Genomic DNA, 16,864 nt, shown 5'->3' with positions numbered 1-16,864 from the left:
ATCACATAAGTATGGTCCACGTAAGCATCTGTGACAACCCTCACTAAACCAGGTATCCGTACGATTTAATTAACTATTAATTATTGCTTAATTACTGTGCTTAACTGAAAATACTGATGAACTGCTACTTGACTGTTGATACTTGTACATATCTGCATCATACCTTGATTTCCGTCACTACATTATTTACTTACTGAACTCTAGTGACAAACATGATGCACTAAAAGCACAGTAGCATTTGAACGGATAACCTATTGAACATGCTGATATAGCCAGCATCAGGCAGACACTGCCTCTAAAGGCCTGTATGCGCCAGAAATATTTTACTACACCCATAGTGTGTGTAGGGATACAAGGGTTGTAGAACTGCGTCTCTAGGAATAAGATATAATGACTGGATGTGCCTAAAACGTACTCTAAGCACAAAACACAACACTTTTATCAACATACTAGCTTCTAGCTAACTAATAAAGTGTCAAAACATGAGGAAATATTCCTGACACTTTGCAGAATAAATTGTGTCGCTAAAAATATTATTTACGACGCTTAAAAGATACTTAAGCACTTTAACGGATTACTATCCAACCGAACAACCGGACTATACCCGGAACATAAAAATATTGCCAAAAGTATTATTGGTCTTTTTCTGAGCCAGTTAGGGTCCCTGATTACCCTAACACCCGTTTTATAACGTATCATACAACTAACGGAGTTAACCCCTAAAGTTAACCTACTTAACGTAACTAAACTCTAACTACACACTTGGAATCGAACCATAGGACCCCCCCCTTGGGCCGGTTTGGTCCCCTTGTAACTAGGTGGTACACTTTTGATTGTTAAATTGATCCATGTCTCAAATCTAGAAGGCACATTAACCCTTGGATCAAGAACATGATTTTTGTCTATAAATACTTCACTAAACCTTAGAGATTACACACCACAAATCACTCAACACACTCTCTCCTTGCCCCTTCCCACTCTCGGTCGAACACTCACACTCCCATCCATCCACTTTCAAGCTTTGATCAATCCATTCCAAGTATATACAAGCTTCACGGGTCACGTATTAGGAGCTTTGGAGCAAACGGAAGCGGAAGGACCTCGTTACTTTGCTTTTATCCACCACCTTTTCGCCTAGATTCTTCCCTAGCCCCGAGCTAGAGGTATAATGTTTAAAACTCACTCTCGAACATATCTAAAGTGGTTAATATGATTTATAACGATTAAAATGCGGAAACCCATCTTTTGAATCTTTAAAGTTTACTAAAACTTGAATTTTGTTGGATAAAAGATCATGACTTGTGTAAAAGTTGTAGTGTTTGAATATGTTGATTATTGAGGCCCGATCTACGTTGTGGTGGCTCTGATCATCGTTTAACCCGACTTTGTTAAGATCATAGATCTTGACATAAGCTTGTTTCTATCGGTACAAGGGTTAAAAGGTGAAACTCTACCACACGAAAGACATGAACTTGTGTAAAAGTATTTTGACTTGTAAAATAGTATTTAAAACTAGCGGATCTACGGATCTGCAAGTGGTATATTCGTAGAACCAAGTGTCGAGAAAATCATGTTTTATAAAAGTCGGATGACACACTAACAAATATGATTTTTACAAACTACAAGTGTATAAACACTTGTGAAACAAAAGATCCGACAAAGTAACAATTTTTATAAAAGTTGTCGGGAAGTTGTAAAGAATGATTTATTCTAAAAACGGGGTTTTTACAAGATTAAACTATTTTACACATAAATCCACCAAATATAAAGAGATCTACACTATAGTTTTCGGAAAAAACTACAAGTTCATCTAATAATGCGATTTACATACTAGTCGGCAAGTTTGGTGTGTTGAAACTAGTTTGATGTGTCGGAAATTGTTTGGTTGATTTAAAGAAGTGTTGAAATGATTTTGTAAAAGAAAATGATACGTTTGAAAGCGTGGCCACCTCCAGTTACAGGGGAAACTCTGGCGAAATTTTTCTAAAATCTAACACTTAGAATTATTTACAAGTGTTAAACTATTTTTGAGATGTTTTCAAAATATATTTCGCCATGACTTTATTTAGTAAATAATCGGAGGTGGGATTTTCACAAAAACTAAACGTGATAAATATTTATTCGATAAATATATTTTTCACCACACTGTTTATGATTATTTTGTGAAAATATATAAATATTATTTTTAGAGTAAAAATAATATTTACAAACGTTGACGAACCCAAAATAATACAAACGCTTACACGACAAACGTATAAGTTACAACGGTAATTACTATTACCACTTAATCGTTAAAACGTAACTTACGCTTTATACGGAAATATTCATAAACGCGTATTTTGTCAACGTATTATTTTGGAAAGTATTAAGTGAAGAGAAAATATAATATTTTTGAGAAAAATATTTATATTTTGGAATGAGAAGTTAAAATATATTAAGTGGGACTTAATGATATAATACGAATACACATGTATTAAATCCCCCATCCTTGGGAAGGAAATTAATTACCAAGTATATACAAGGAACGGTTGTCTAACTGTTTCCCAAAACTTAAACTATAAAGCTAAGGCACGGCCATCCGTCTAATAGAATTAGCACATGTAGGTCGTTGCACAGCTGCCTGACATTCGGAGTACTTGGTATAGCGACGCACTGACTGTGAGTTCATGTCCCCCTTTTCTCTTAACTGTTTTCAGTTTTCTAAACTGCGGGGGTGAAATACATGTTACAATGGTTATGATTACTTTATACATGGTATGGTTAGCGTAAGGAGGGTTACTTTTAGATCATGTGAATGGGTAGGCGGAAACTTGAGGTCATTAATCCTCAGGGTAGGACCGAGGGGCAGGAGCGGTAGATCTATTTGGGTGTAGCGAGCCCAGTCCCAGGTCCAGCATAACGGACCTTGGGATGACTTTGTTCCCGACGCATAAATTTGCTAGGTTTGAGCCTTCCTACTTGCATTTCACACATATCAATGGCCTTGCAAACCATTGGTGATCTTTTTTTTTTTCCTTATTTGCTATATACCAGGGTTTTTGATAAATACAAAGGTTTATTTACTCACTTTCGCATGAACTCGCTCAACATTATTGTTGATTTTTCAACTTACATGTATTTCAGGGAATTAAAGATCTGGCACGGTATGGCATGTTTTCCGCTGCATTAGTCACCGAGGTCATCCAGGGTTTGGGGAATGTGACTCTTTCCTGGACAAGTCACAGTCCTCGAATCATGTTATGTTATGTTATGTTATGTTTAGGATTGTAATGTTTGTGGGACAAGTTTGTGGTTGATAGGGTGTTAACCTGTTAAGACAATGTTTTGTTATTTTTATTTTAATGGATGATCTTGCATATTTTAATTCATATAGCTTTGTTATGATTAAGCTATGGTATTAAGAAGTCACACCAAATTAACCACGCTTCCGCAAAGCCAGGGTGTGACAGCTTGGTATCAGAGCTCTGATCATAGCAAACTAGGATTCCTTCTTGAGTCTAGACTATGATCACTAGGGCTCTCACGAAAACATTTTTACTGCATACCACTTAAGTCCAGATCCAAAACCTTTTTATAAACAAATGTTGAGCGCATTTTATTTATTATTTTTAGGCTCAGTCTGGGAGGCTGAGGCTCGGTCTGGGAGGCCGAGGCTCGGTCCAATGGATCGAGGTAGTTGTCTAGTGGGACTAGGGAGTCAGTCTGGGAGGTTGGGAGAATTGACTAGTGGGACTAGGGAGTCAGTCTGGGAGGCTGGGAGAATTTGCTAGTGGGACTAGGGAGTCAGTCTGGGAGGCTGGGAAAAATTGGCTAGTGGGACTAGGAAGGACAGTCTGGGAGGCTGGGAGGCTAGTGGGACTAGGAGGATTATGTGATTATTATTTGGTAGCTTATGTGATTACCTGATTTACTGATTATTTGTGCATATTTGTGTTTGTTACAGACACATGGATTCACCAGGCACGGGTGATTCGGATACCACCGGACCTTTACCCATAGTATCTGACGACATTATATCCTCAGAGCACGAGGTGCATACCTCCGATTACACGAGCACTGATGACGATGACTTCCAGCCCTTCGCTCTGCCCGATGGCGCTGATGAGCCTATTGATGACCCCCCTGCTGAGTACTTACCCCTAGTTGTGATACCAGCTCCTATTCCTTTAGCTGTCTATCCCGCATATGACTTGCTACTCGACGCCGAGGCTGACGGCGATATCGATTTGTTTGAGGACGAGCCTATTGAGGATGAGATTCCGGATGCAGCCCTTCTTCCCGCTGGTGATCTTCTGATGATCGCTGACGCCCCTGCTGAGGACTCACCCGCACATTCACCGGTCCCAGACTCCTTTGAGTCTGTGGCATCCGCACCTTCTCACGAGGTGAGCGCACAGCACTTTGCACACGACTCGGATCCTGACCAGGCATCCTCAGCAGCACCTATTCCGAGCTTTGCATTTGAGCATGACGACATAGAGGATTCTGATCCCATTTTCCCTCCGGGATTCGACCCGGATCATGACATTGAGTTTATCTCGATGGACCAGCTCATGGAGGACCCCGCTGATCCAGTTGACCCTATTGATCCTGAGTTCGACTTTGATATGGCTTTTGATGACCATGAGCCTGCCTTGGCTCCTGAGCAGGCAGCTGCTCTAGATCCTATGCCCGAGCATGACCCCGTACATGCTGGCATCCCAGTTGAGCCCGTTCTGGCTGACCCGCCCGTTGTTGAGGGTGATCATGTTGTTGCTATCGATCCTGTTGTTGATCCACCTTTAGTTGCTGATATACCGGTCGACCATCCTATTGCACCAGTTGACCCTGTCGTTGCTCCTCCATTTGATCCCATTCCACTCGAGCCTGAGCACGCACTGTTTGCTGACCACATGGATCCACCCGATGAGGATGCTCAGCACGGTTGGATACCTGCTGACGAGGACGTCCCACCTTTGCCCCCTCAGAACCCTGTTACACGACCTGTTGATTTTACTTTTCAGATTCCTCAGTTTGTACCTCCAGCGAGGCCTGGAGAGGGTTCCTCAGCCCATCCTTTTGGGCACATACCGATGTCTATTCCCTTCATGCCCCAGATGTCATCTGTTCCACCCTCTACTTCACCATTTCATGTGGCACCATTCGACCCCACCAGTGAGCCCTTGCTTTGGCCGACGCCATCAGCCATGCCACCTACTGACCCATACCATTCGTTTCATGTTGGACACACAATAGAGGACGTTTTGATGTCCTTCGTTCATCAGCATGAGTCGCACACGCAGCGTCTCCAGGAGCTCGAGAGAGCTCAGCTGCCACCATGTTCATGCCATGGTCAGATACACTCCCCTCTTCAGCCAGGTCGATCATTACCCCCAGATTTTGCTGCTCGTCTCTTTACCCTAGAGCAGCAGGTTGCTTCTGTTATTCGCACTCAGCAGGCTATGGAGGAGGATTGGCTTCTGTTACGCTGCTTGCTTTACCCTCACTTTCCCCCTCCTCCCCCGCCATCCGCATAGAGCTCATCAGTGCTATATAGGTAGACGTTGGTGAGACGACAGCGATTGTGACTGCACAGCTGATGATACTGACTTTTGTTGACACTTATTTGATGTACTTGATGTATTTGACACTGACATGATATAGTTTTTGGACAGGGGTGATGTAGCCCCTAATTGATTGATGATTGTATGACACAGTAATGTACTGATACACTTACTACATTGTGGTCTCGATATATATGGCAATCGCAGTATTCTCACCATATCTGATTCACTTGATTGCTTATTTATATTTTTGTGACATGGGATGTTGGGACATGGGATGTTGTGTATATAATACTTGTGACATGGGATGTTGGGACATGGGATGTTGTGTATATAATATTTGTGACATGGGATGTTGTGTGTATAATAATCGTAACATGGGATGTTGTGTGTGATACATTGATAACATGAGATGTTATGTGCTATTACCATTACTATATACGTACGCTTTATTATGGCCTGACCGACGTATACATCTTTAGAAGATGCCGCCAAGACGTCAACCTCAGCCAATGCCTACTACTCAGGACGAACTACAGCAAGTCATTGCTGCTGCTATTGCTCAATATGCTGCCTCTCAAGGAGGAATGAGTGGAAGCAACTCTGGCAACACGGGCAACAACAACAATCCACCGCATGGGTGCACCTACAAACAGTTCTTGGACTGCAAGCCCGTAAACTTCGATGGCACAGGTGGTGCTGTTGCTTTCGTCCGCTGGGCTGAGAAAACCGAATCCGTACTTCGCATGAGCAAATGCGCGCTGGATCAACAAGTCACTTACATCTCAGGGCTATTTTTGGATGGAGCCCTATCATGGTGGAATCTACAAGTCCAAACGCTTGGCGAAGCTGCTGCTTACGCACTGACGTGGACCGAGCTGAAAGAACTCATGCGCAAGAAGTACTGTTCTCGTGCTGAAATTCAGAGATTGGAGACCGAGTTCTGGCACCTAAAAATGGAAGGTCCTAAGATAGCAGAGTATGTTCAGAGGTTCCACGACTTGTCGCATGTGGTACCCTACATGGTTACACCTGAGTTCAAGAGAATTGAACGCTTCATTTGGGGATTGGCTCCTCAAATAATCAGCATGGTGACCTCCTCCAAACCTGCAACTATCACAGAAGCCATTGATTTGAGTGTGGCTCTCACCGAAGAGGCAATTCGTTTGAACAAGTTTGATGAAGCTGAGCCCAAGAAAAAGGAGACTCATGTGGAGCCATCTGGAGGAAACAAGAGAAAGTTTTCAAATTTCAAGCAGGGCACCGGGATGGTGGTTAAGAAAGGGGAATCGAATGCGCCAGCTCAAGATACAGCTGGTGGGAGAAAGAAAAGTAAGGGATATATGGGTGCACAACCCAAGTGCAACTCATGCCAACGACATCACTCTGGTCGTTGTGGGTTAAAGGTTTGTGAAGCGTGTGGGAAGGCTGGCCACCTGAAGGAGACTTGTTGGGCCACTGCTGGCCGGGGAGGCCAAGGAGGATATGGGAATAGGAACAACCGTGGTGGTGCTGGGAACCGCCCACAAGGAAACCAGGGAGGTGATGGAAACCGTGCCAATCATGCTAACCAAGCGGGCGCCATGAATCGAAATCAGAGAAACAACCAAGCGGGAAACAATGGTGGGAACGGGCAGAGGCCCGGATGTTTTAACTGCGGTGATGTCGGGCATTACAAAAGGAATTGCCCAGAATTGAACCAAGCACGCGGAAGAGTTTTCAACATAGAAGCAAGGGAAGCGCGCCAGGATCCCAATGTTGTCACTGGTACGTTCCCTGTAAACCAACGCTATGCATCCGTTTTGTTTGATACTGGTGCCGATTACAGCTTCGTATCGCTAGAATTTAAGAATATGCTTGGTTTAGCCGCTAGTAAATTAGATATTCCATACTCGATCGAATTAGCTAATGGGAAGTTAGTAGAGGCTAACGAGGTGATTCGAGGTTGCGCAATCGAATTGGGAGAACGTGAGTTCGCTCTGGATCTACTACCAGTCCAGTTGGGAAGCTTCGACGTGGTAGTAGGGATGGATTGGTTATCGAGTAACAAGGCCGAGATAGTTTGTCACGAGAAGATTATTCATATCCCGACCGATGATGGTGAGACCATTGTTGTTCATGGGGAGAAGCGTGAGACACCGTTAAGGATGATTAGCTGCCTGAAAGCGAGAAAGTGTTTGCAGAAGGGATGTGTTGCTTTTCTAGCACACATTGTGGATAAAAAGGCCGCTGAGCCGAAGATCGAAGACATCCCTGTCGTAAGGGAATATCCAGAAGTCTTTCCTGAAGACTTGCCTGGATTGCCGCCTCAGAGGCAAGTGGAGTTTCGCATTGACTTAGTTCCAGGCGCCGCGCCTGTGGCTAAGGCACCCTACAGACTTGCTCCGTCTGAGATGCAAGAACTGTCGACACAACTTCAAGAGTTGTTAGACAAGGGATTTATCCGACCAAGCTTCTCGCCTTGGGGAGCTCCAGTTTTGTTTGTGAAGAAGAAGGACGATAGTTTCCGTATGTGTATTGACTACAGAGAGTTGAACAAGCTGACGATCAAGAATAGGTATCCCCTGCCAAGAATCGATGATCTGTTTGACCAACTACAAGGTTCAAGCTTTTATTCAAAGATCGATCTTCGATCTGGATACCATCAGCTACGGATACAGGAGGAGAGTATCCCGAGGACAGTCTTCAGAACTCGATATGGACACTACGAGTTTCTCGTTATGCCGTTTGGTTTGACAAATGCACCTGCAGTGTTCATGGATTTGATGAATCGGGTTTGCAAGCCGTACTTGGATAAGTTCGTGATCGTATTCATCGATGATATTTTGATTTATTCAAAGACGAAGGCTGAGCACGAGCAGCATCTTAGAGCCATTTTGGAGCTGCTAAAGAAGGAACAGCTATACGCCAAATTCTCTAAGTGCGAGTTTTGGCTAAGGGAAGTGCAATTCCTTGGGCACGTGGCAAACGGAGATGGAATCCACGTGGACCCCACCAAGATCGAGGCGATCAAAGATTGGGAAACGCCAAAGACGCCAACCGAGATTCGGCAATTCTTGGGTTTGGCTGGCTATTATCGAAGGTTCATCGAGAACTTTTCAAAGATCGCTCAACCCTTGACGCTCCTCACGCAGAAGGATAAGAAGTTTGATTGGGGAATCAAACAGGATGAAGCGTTTCAGATATTGAAAGATAAGCTTTGTAACGCGCCAATCTTAGCTCTACTAGAAGGTACTGATGATTTCGTGGTATACTGCGACGCTTCGCGTCAAGGATTGGGTTGTGTGTTGATGCAACGCCAAAAGGTTATTGCCTACGCGTCACGCCAACTGAAAGTGCACGAAAAGAATTATACCACGCACGATTTGGAGCTTGGCGCAGTGGTTTTCGCTTTGAAGATCTGGAGACACTACCTTTATGGTACGAAGTGTACGATCTTCACCGATCACAAGAGCCTCCAGCACATATTCAACCAGAAGGAGTTGAACATGAGGCAAAGACGATGGGTCGAGTTGCTGAACGACTACGACTGTGAGATAAAGTATCACCCAGGGAAGGCGAATGTGGTCGCCGATGCCCTAAGTCATAAGGAGAGGATCAAGCCCATAAGGGTTAGGGCTTTGGAAATGATTATTCAGACCAATCTTTCTTTGCGCATTCGGGCCGCGCAGAAAGAAGCTCTCAAGGAAAGAAACCTTGATGTCACGGCTCCCCGACCCACCCTGGACGGAGTCGGGGCCCGCGAGGCAGTTCCCGTGGTATTTAATTTATGCGGCAGCGGAAGTCTTTTTTTATAACAGGATCTTTTATCCGTAAAATATGCTCGTTTAATATATTACACAAAGTTTAAGGGATAAATCCCATAATTTACAATAAGTTGATTTCACACAGAAATCTTTATTTTTCAAAACACATTTTATTGGTTTATTTACACTGAGCCACTTCTCTGAGCTTGATAGTGCTTTACTGCACTTTTCCTGGATCACACAGATCACCTGAAACATGTTTGAAAAAGGTTTTGTCAGCGGGGAAATATTGAGTGAATCATTCTGTTTTCTAAAACGACCCGTTAGTTATAATTTACAGTATTAAGAGCGATTACAATGTTTCTATCAACCAATTATCAAGAATGGGTATTTGTCACTCGATTCATTTCTGTGACTGTGGTCATACCACTATTGGGTCCCGTTGCCCAAATAGTGACGGTGTACTCACACAGAGTAATAATAACTCACATAGAGTAATATTCACTCACATAGAGTGATAATAACAGTAATGTGCACAATACCCCACATACCAGCTGTAATTTGGTGATTACAAAGACTTAATCCCTGTAATTATAACCTTGAAAATAATTTGAGGTATTGTAATACTTACTCACAAACTGTGAGAAAACAATTTAAAAAGAAGAATGACTCACATTGCAGATTAACGAGCAATAGATATAAGCCTACTGATTAGCCTTGATTACACCTAGTTTTAACATAATGCACACACACAGGTTAGTAACTAATACAGCAATTACGTCAATTCACGAGATTAAACCTTCACAGCGATTAATCAGTGCAATACTCGATAATTCAATCGGATTCACAACGAATAACAGAGCATAGTCCAAATTCGAACAGCACTCTAATATTCAAGTCGAAATCACGACGAATAATCAAAGTACAAGCTCAATTGAGCAGCACCTGGACTATCGTTGGATAGTTATAATCGATCGGGCGTTGAATCGTAATAGCGATCGAGTTATTACCCTGATTGCGGCAGCGTTTCGATAATTGTGTGTGTGTGTTGGACTGTTTTGCTTATAACTCGACGTATATTATGAATTTTAACGTCGTTCAAGTGCCAAATTTCAAGTCCCAACCCCTGCTATTTATGCTGAAAATTTGACACCGTCGCGTAGCGCGAGGGGGTACCCTTATAGGCGTCGCGCTACGCGAGTGGTCACCCTACTTTCATAGAGTAGCCCTTCGTGCATGTAGGCTTGCTGTGTCGACGGTTTTTCAATTTTTGAATTTTACAATTAGTTATGAGGATAATCGTTGGCTAGGGTTTATCCCCCTCTGAGTTTTAGGGGCCCTGTTCCTGATTCTGATTATTCTGGAAATTTTAGGGTTAGTGCAGAATTACTTGGGTTTCTTAATTAGGGTTTCCTTAATAGCTAATTACCATCCTAATTATGGATTTTAATGGCAGTTGTTACATCCTCCCCACCTTAAGAAAAATCTCGTCCTCGAGATTTACTGGAATAGATGAGGGTACTTTCGCTCCATTTCTGATTCTAGTTCCCAAGTGTATTCTGGTCCTCTTCTTGAATTCCATTTGACTTTTACTAGCACTAGTCGTTTGTGCTTGAGAAACTTGACTTTTCTATCTTCGATCTGTAGTGGTTTCTCTATAAACTTTAATTTTTCGTTCACCTCCACATCTTGAAGAGGTACTACCAGGGATTCGTCTGCTAAACATTTCTTAAGATTGGATACATGAAATACATCATGTACTCCAGCCAATTCTTCTGGTAGTTGTAAACGATAAGCAGCTGGTCCGATTTGTTGAATCACTGGGAATGGTCCAACGTACCTTGGACTTAGCTTTCCTTTCTTTCCGAATCGTACTACTCCTTTCCAAGGAGAGACTTTTAAAAGTACTTTATCTCCTACTTGAAATTCTAAAGGCTTACGACGATTGTCTGCATAGCTCTTTTGACGATCTCGAGCCGTTTTCAATCTTTCCTTAATCTGAGTTATCTTGTCAGTAGTTTCTTGTACAATTTCAGGACCTGATAATTGACTTTCTCCGATTTCTGCCCAACATACTGGAGTTCTGCACTTGCGTCCGTATAGTGCTTCAAATGGTGCAGCTTCGATGCTTGAATGATAACTATTGTTATAGGAGAATTCAATTAATGGCAAATGGCTATCCCAATTACCACCAAAGTCAATTACACATGCTCGGAGCATGTCTTCTAGCGTTTGTATTGTCCTTTCACTCTGTCCGTCTGTTTGTGGATGATAAGCAGTACTTAGATTTAGTCGAGTTCCCATTGCTTTCTGAAAACTTTTCCAGAAATGAGATGTAAATCGACTATCTCTATCCGATACAATGGAGAGCGGGACTCCATGTAGGGATACTACCTCGTCCACGTAGAGTTGTGCCAACCTTTCCATGCTAAAGGTTTCTTTCATTGGTAGGAAATGAGCTGACTTGGTTAATCGGTCTACGATTACCCAAATCGCATCATTACCTCTTTTGGTTTTGGGTAACTTTGTAACAAAGTCCATTGTTATGAGTTCCCATTTCCATACAGGCATTTCTAATTGTTGTAATAGTCCTGAAGGTTTCTGGTGTTCAGCTTTAACTTGTGAACAAGCTAAGCACTTGGATACGTATTCGGCTATATCCTTTTTCATTCCTATCCACCAGAAATTATTCCTTAAATCTTGGTACATCTTATTGTTTCCTGGGTGCTAGATTTATGAGCTTCTTCTAAAATCTTATTTCTTAACTCTCCTTGCTTAGGTACCCAAATTCGTTTCTTATGGAATTTCCAAATTCCATCATTTTCTTGTTCTAGTTCTTTTAAGTAACCTTTCATTCCTTCAGCATCATCTTGGATTGCTGTTTTCTGAACTTCTTTAATTTGTGCCATTAAATCTACTTGTAGATTTAACCTCAGAGCATGGACTCGTTTCTGTTTCTCATGGTACTTACGACTTAAGGCATCTGCAACTACATTTGCCTTTCCTTCGTGATATTGGATATCACAGTCGTAATCGCTTAGCATCTCCATCCATCTTCTTTGCCTCATGTTTAATTCTTTTTGCCCAAATATATATCTTAGACTCTTATGTTCTGTATAAACAGTAAACTTATTTCCATACAGATAATGTCTCCATATCTTAAGGGCAAAAATTATGGCTCCTAATTCTAGATCATGAGTCGTATAATTTTCTTCGTGCTTTTTCAATTGTCTAGAAGCATACGCAATTACCTTCTTGCGTTGCATTAACACACATCCGTATCCTAATTTTGAAGCATCACAATATACTTCAAAGTCTTCTGTTCCTTCGGGTAAAGCTAAGATTGGTGTATTCGTTAACCTATGCTTTAAAATCTTAAAGGCTTCTTCTTGTCTAGGTCCCCATTCAAACTTAGCAGCTTTACAGGTTAACTTAGTTAATGGTATGGCTATCTTAGAAAAATCTTTGATAAATCGTCTATAGTATCCAGCTAAGCCTAGAAAACTTCTTATCTCCATTGCTGTTTGTGGGACTTTCCATTTTGTAATTGCTTCTATTTTAGCAGGATCTACATGGATACCTTCGTGATTTACCACATGACCTAAGAATTGTACTTCTTGCAGCCAAAATTCACATTTCGAGAATTTGGCATAAAGCCTTTCTTTTCTTAACAAGGTTAAGAGAACGTGTAAATACTCACAATGTTCTTTTTGGCTTTTGGAGTAAATAAGTATATCGTCGATGAAAACGATCACAAATTTATCCAAATATGGTTTACAGATTCGATTCATCATGTCCATGAATGCTGCTGGGGCATTCGTTAATCCAAAGGGCATGACTGTAAACTCATAATGACCATACCTAGTTCTGAAAGCAGTTTTAGGTATGTCCTCTTCTTGTACTTTCAACTGATGGTATCCGGATCTTAAATCTATCTTAGAGAAATACCTAGCTCCTTGCAATTGATCAAAAAGATCATCAATCCTAGGTAGTGGGTATCGATTCTTAATCGTAACCTTATTCAATTCTCTATAATCGATACACATTCTCATCGATCCATCTTTCTTTTTCACAAACAGTATTGGTGCACCCCAAGGGGATGAACTCGGTTGTATGAATCCTTTGCTTAATAATTCATCTAATTGCTTTTTCAATTCTAGCATTTCGGTAGGTGCTAATCTATATGGTGCTTTAGCTATTGGTGCAGTACCTGGAATTAAATGAATTTTAAACTCTACTTCCCTATCAGGTGGTAATCCAGGTAATTCTTCTGGAAAAACGTCTGGGTATTCTGACACTACCGGGATGTCCTGAAGTTCCTTATCCTTAGTGTTAATGATTACTGAAATCATATACACCATTTCCTGTTTTCTTGAATAACTAGCCAATTTCATTATTGAGATAAATTTCAGTGGCTTTCGAGGTTTATCTCCAGTAAATTAAAATTACTTCTCCTGTAGGGGTTTGAATTTCTACTGCATTTTTGTCACATAGGATTCGAGCATGGTTGGCTATTAACCAATCCATTCCTAATACTACATCGAATCCTGCTAAATTCATTGGTAACAAATTTGCAGAAAACTTATGGCCTAATAATTCTATTTTTCCTTCTTGCCAGATTTTATCTATTTTCACATAATTTCCTTCTGCGGTTTCTACTGTGAAGATTTACCTAAGAGTGGTTAATGGTAACTTAAGATCTTGGCAAAATAAAGTATTAATAAAACTTTGGTTCGCACCAGAGTCAAATAATACTTTTGCAAATACGTTGTGAACTAAGAACGTACCAGCTATCACATCTGGAATGAGTTCGGCCTCTTGAGTGGTCAGCTGGAATGCACGAGCATTTTTCCTGGTTGTTCCTTCCATGGGTTTGGCTTGGTTAACTACAGGTTTAGCTAGCTTAGGACATTCAGATTGAAAATGACCTCTTTCTCTGCAATTATAACAAACTTTTGTTTTCTTCCTGCAGTCTTCTTCCCGATGTCCTTTCATTTTGCAAAAATTGCAAACCATGTTGCATTGTCCATAATGCTTCTTTTTGCAAATTTTGCAGAAAGGAGATGATGAGGATTGTCCGGTTCCTCTTTTCTTGGCATTACCCACACGAAATCCTTGGGTAATCTTGTGAGCTAATTCCTTCTTGCGATCTTCCTCTCTTGTGCGTACCAATTCATCGGTTAGGGTATTAGCTAATTCTACAGCATCGTCAATAGTACGAGGTCTCGCAGCTTTAACGATGTTTCGGATTTCACTAATTAACCCCCAGATGTAACGAGAGATAAGTACCGGTTCTGGCGAAGCCAGTGATGGCACTACCCTTGCGTATTCAAAGAATGTCGAAGTATATCCCCGACAATCTACTCCTAGCATACGATGACTTAGGAACTTGTTTGCCATTTGTTCCTTCTCGTATTCGGGACAGAATTTTCTTTCTACCAAACTCTTAAATTCTTCCCAACCTATGGCGTAGGCTATCCTTCTTCCTTTTGCCTGGAGGACCGTGTTCCACCATTCGAGTGCTCCTTCTTTGAACAGATTTGATGCATACATCACCTGGTCTCCATCGGCACATTTGCTTATTACAATTACTGCCTCGGTTTTCTCTAACCAACGCAGTGTTGCAGTTGCCCCTTCGTTACCTGCAAATTCAGCGGGTTTGCAAGCAAGAAATTCTTTGTAAGTGCAACCAGGCGTTGCAGCTTTCATTCTTTTAGGGAGTGGGGCCTGCTGTGGATCATGATCGTCATGATTGCCGCCTCCATTTATGCTGTTACTGCCGTTATCTTCTGGAATACGTTTACTAGGAATTAATTGTGGTTCGGCAGGTTTTCGAACAGCAGCTACAATTTCTGGAATAGCATGAGCTATCCCTTGGGCGATAAAATGCTCGATATCTTGTCGAGTTATATATTGATCTTCCTGTTCTTGCTCAGATTGATTTACTTCATTAATTGGTTCATTGTTAGCGTTTTCCATCTGCTAATTGGTAAAATTATTAGTGTCTAACTTATCAATGACAAAAATTCACATAGATAAGCACATAGATTATTACAATATACAAGTATAACCAAAATTGTCGATTTCTCGACTTTTACTTTGTTATGTTAGATTGTATATGCATCCATGCACACCGTATCTTACAGAGTTTTATTGCCCATTTTACAGAATTTTAAGTTACTATTATACAATACGGTTTTCTGTGGTTTAACTGACGGTTCTAGTAACGATGCTCCCTCTCATCGTACTTCCAAGTTAGATGCTCCCCCATTTCCCTGATCCTATTACCTGTACCTATCAGTTCTTCACCGAACTGACGGAGTTCAGCTAGGTTTTCATTACTCATGGGAGGATTTGGGAGTGGTTCTGGGTCAAATTGTGGAAGGAAGCTATAAGGACTGTTAACTATATTTTGGAATTGCCAGTCATTGGTCCACCATTCCTCCATTTGGCCTAATGGTCTGGTATGAACTAGTGGGTCTGGAATAGCTGGTCCTAGGTTTAGTGGGAATTGAACTGTAGCCGGGTAAGAGAAGAGATTATCATTGATAGGCTCTAAAACATCACAATTCTCCAGTAGGCGATCAATTTCGTTCTGGAACGTGATTTCCTCAGACTGTTTAGAGCTTTCGCCAATTTCTATTCCCTTTTGTTTCAGATCTATTCCTATTTCTTTTTCAGGTGGTTTTGAACTTTCTCCAGTTTCTATTTCCTTTCCCTTGCTCACACTCACAGGATTTTCTATTTTAGGGAGTTTCCTAGTGGCAGGTTTCCTACGGCGCACTTTCCTCCACCCTACATATCTTCTCTTCTTTTTAGGTTTGGCTTTTTCCAGCGGTGGAGCTTGGAATTCCACAGGTTCTTCTATGTCAGCAATGTAACCAGTAAAGTCGTGAGAGACTTCGATAGCCACTGGATATAAGTTGAGATTCTGGAATGTTTCCGACATCTCATTCATGCTGCATAGCATATATGCAAAATGCAATGTTAAAACTTTGGAACAAAGTTTAACAAACAAAACACTGAAGTTTTATTGCATACTAATTTATACAAGGAACAACAGAAATAAACACACTTAGGACTTTATTTATTTACGGGATTGTGATTTCTCTTACTAGCCCCAACTTATTGGATATTTAGAGATTAGCATTTTCTGTTACAGTAGCTAGCATATAGAGATTTGCCCATTTCCCGTCTATTTTATCTTCCCAAGGTGTACTATTACCCAACTCTTGGACTTCTGGGTTAAACCTAACTCTCTTGGTTCGGGGTTTCTTTGTCTCCTGACTCTTTTTAAGTATCGAATCCCTTTTCTCTGGGGAAAGAGGATTCTCATAGTTTGCCTTGCGGACAAAGATTCCTTCTTCTAGGGTTACTGGATTTCTAGAAGAAGATGCCACATCTAGTTTGTGGTAGATAGCAGACAGCTTTTGTTTACCCATACTGTAACTAAAAATAGCCAGTTAATAAAACATATAATCACCGAATAACAATTAGTAAAATTAAGTCCAAATGCTTTAATTTAGGCTTAATCAGTGGCTCGATCAGTGGCTCAATTTAATTATTAGCTCTGAT

The sequence above is a fragment of the Helianthus annuus genome, chromosome 7 (genome assembly GCF_002127325.2).
Source record: "Helianthus annuus cultivar XRQ/B chromosome 7, HanXRQr2.0-SUNRISE, whole genome shotgun sequence".
In the NCBI taxonomy this organism is placed as follows: domain Eukaryota; kingdom Viridiplantae; phylum Streptophyta; class Magnoliopsida; order Asterales; family Asteraceae; genus Helianthus; species Helianthus annuus.
Note: the sequence above shows the minus strand (reverse complement) of the source record.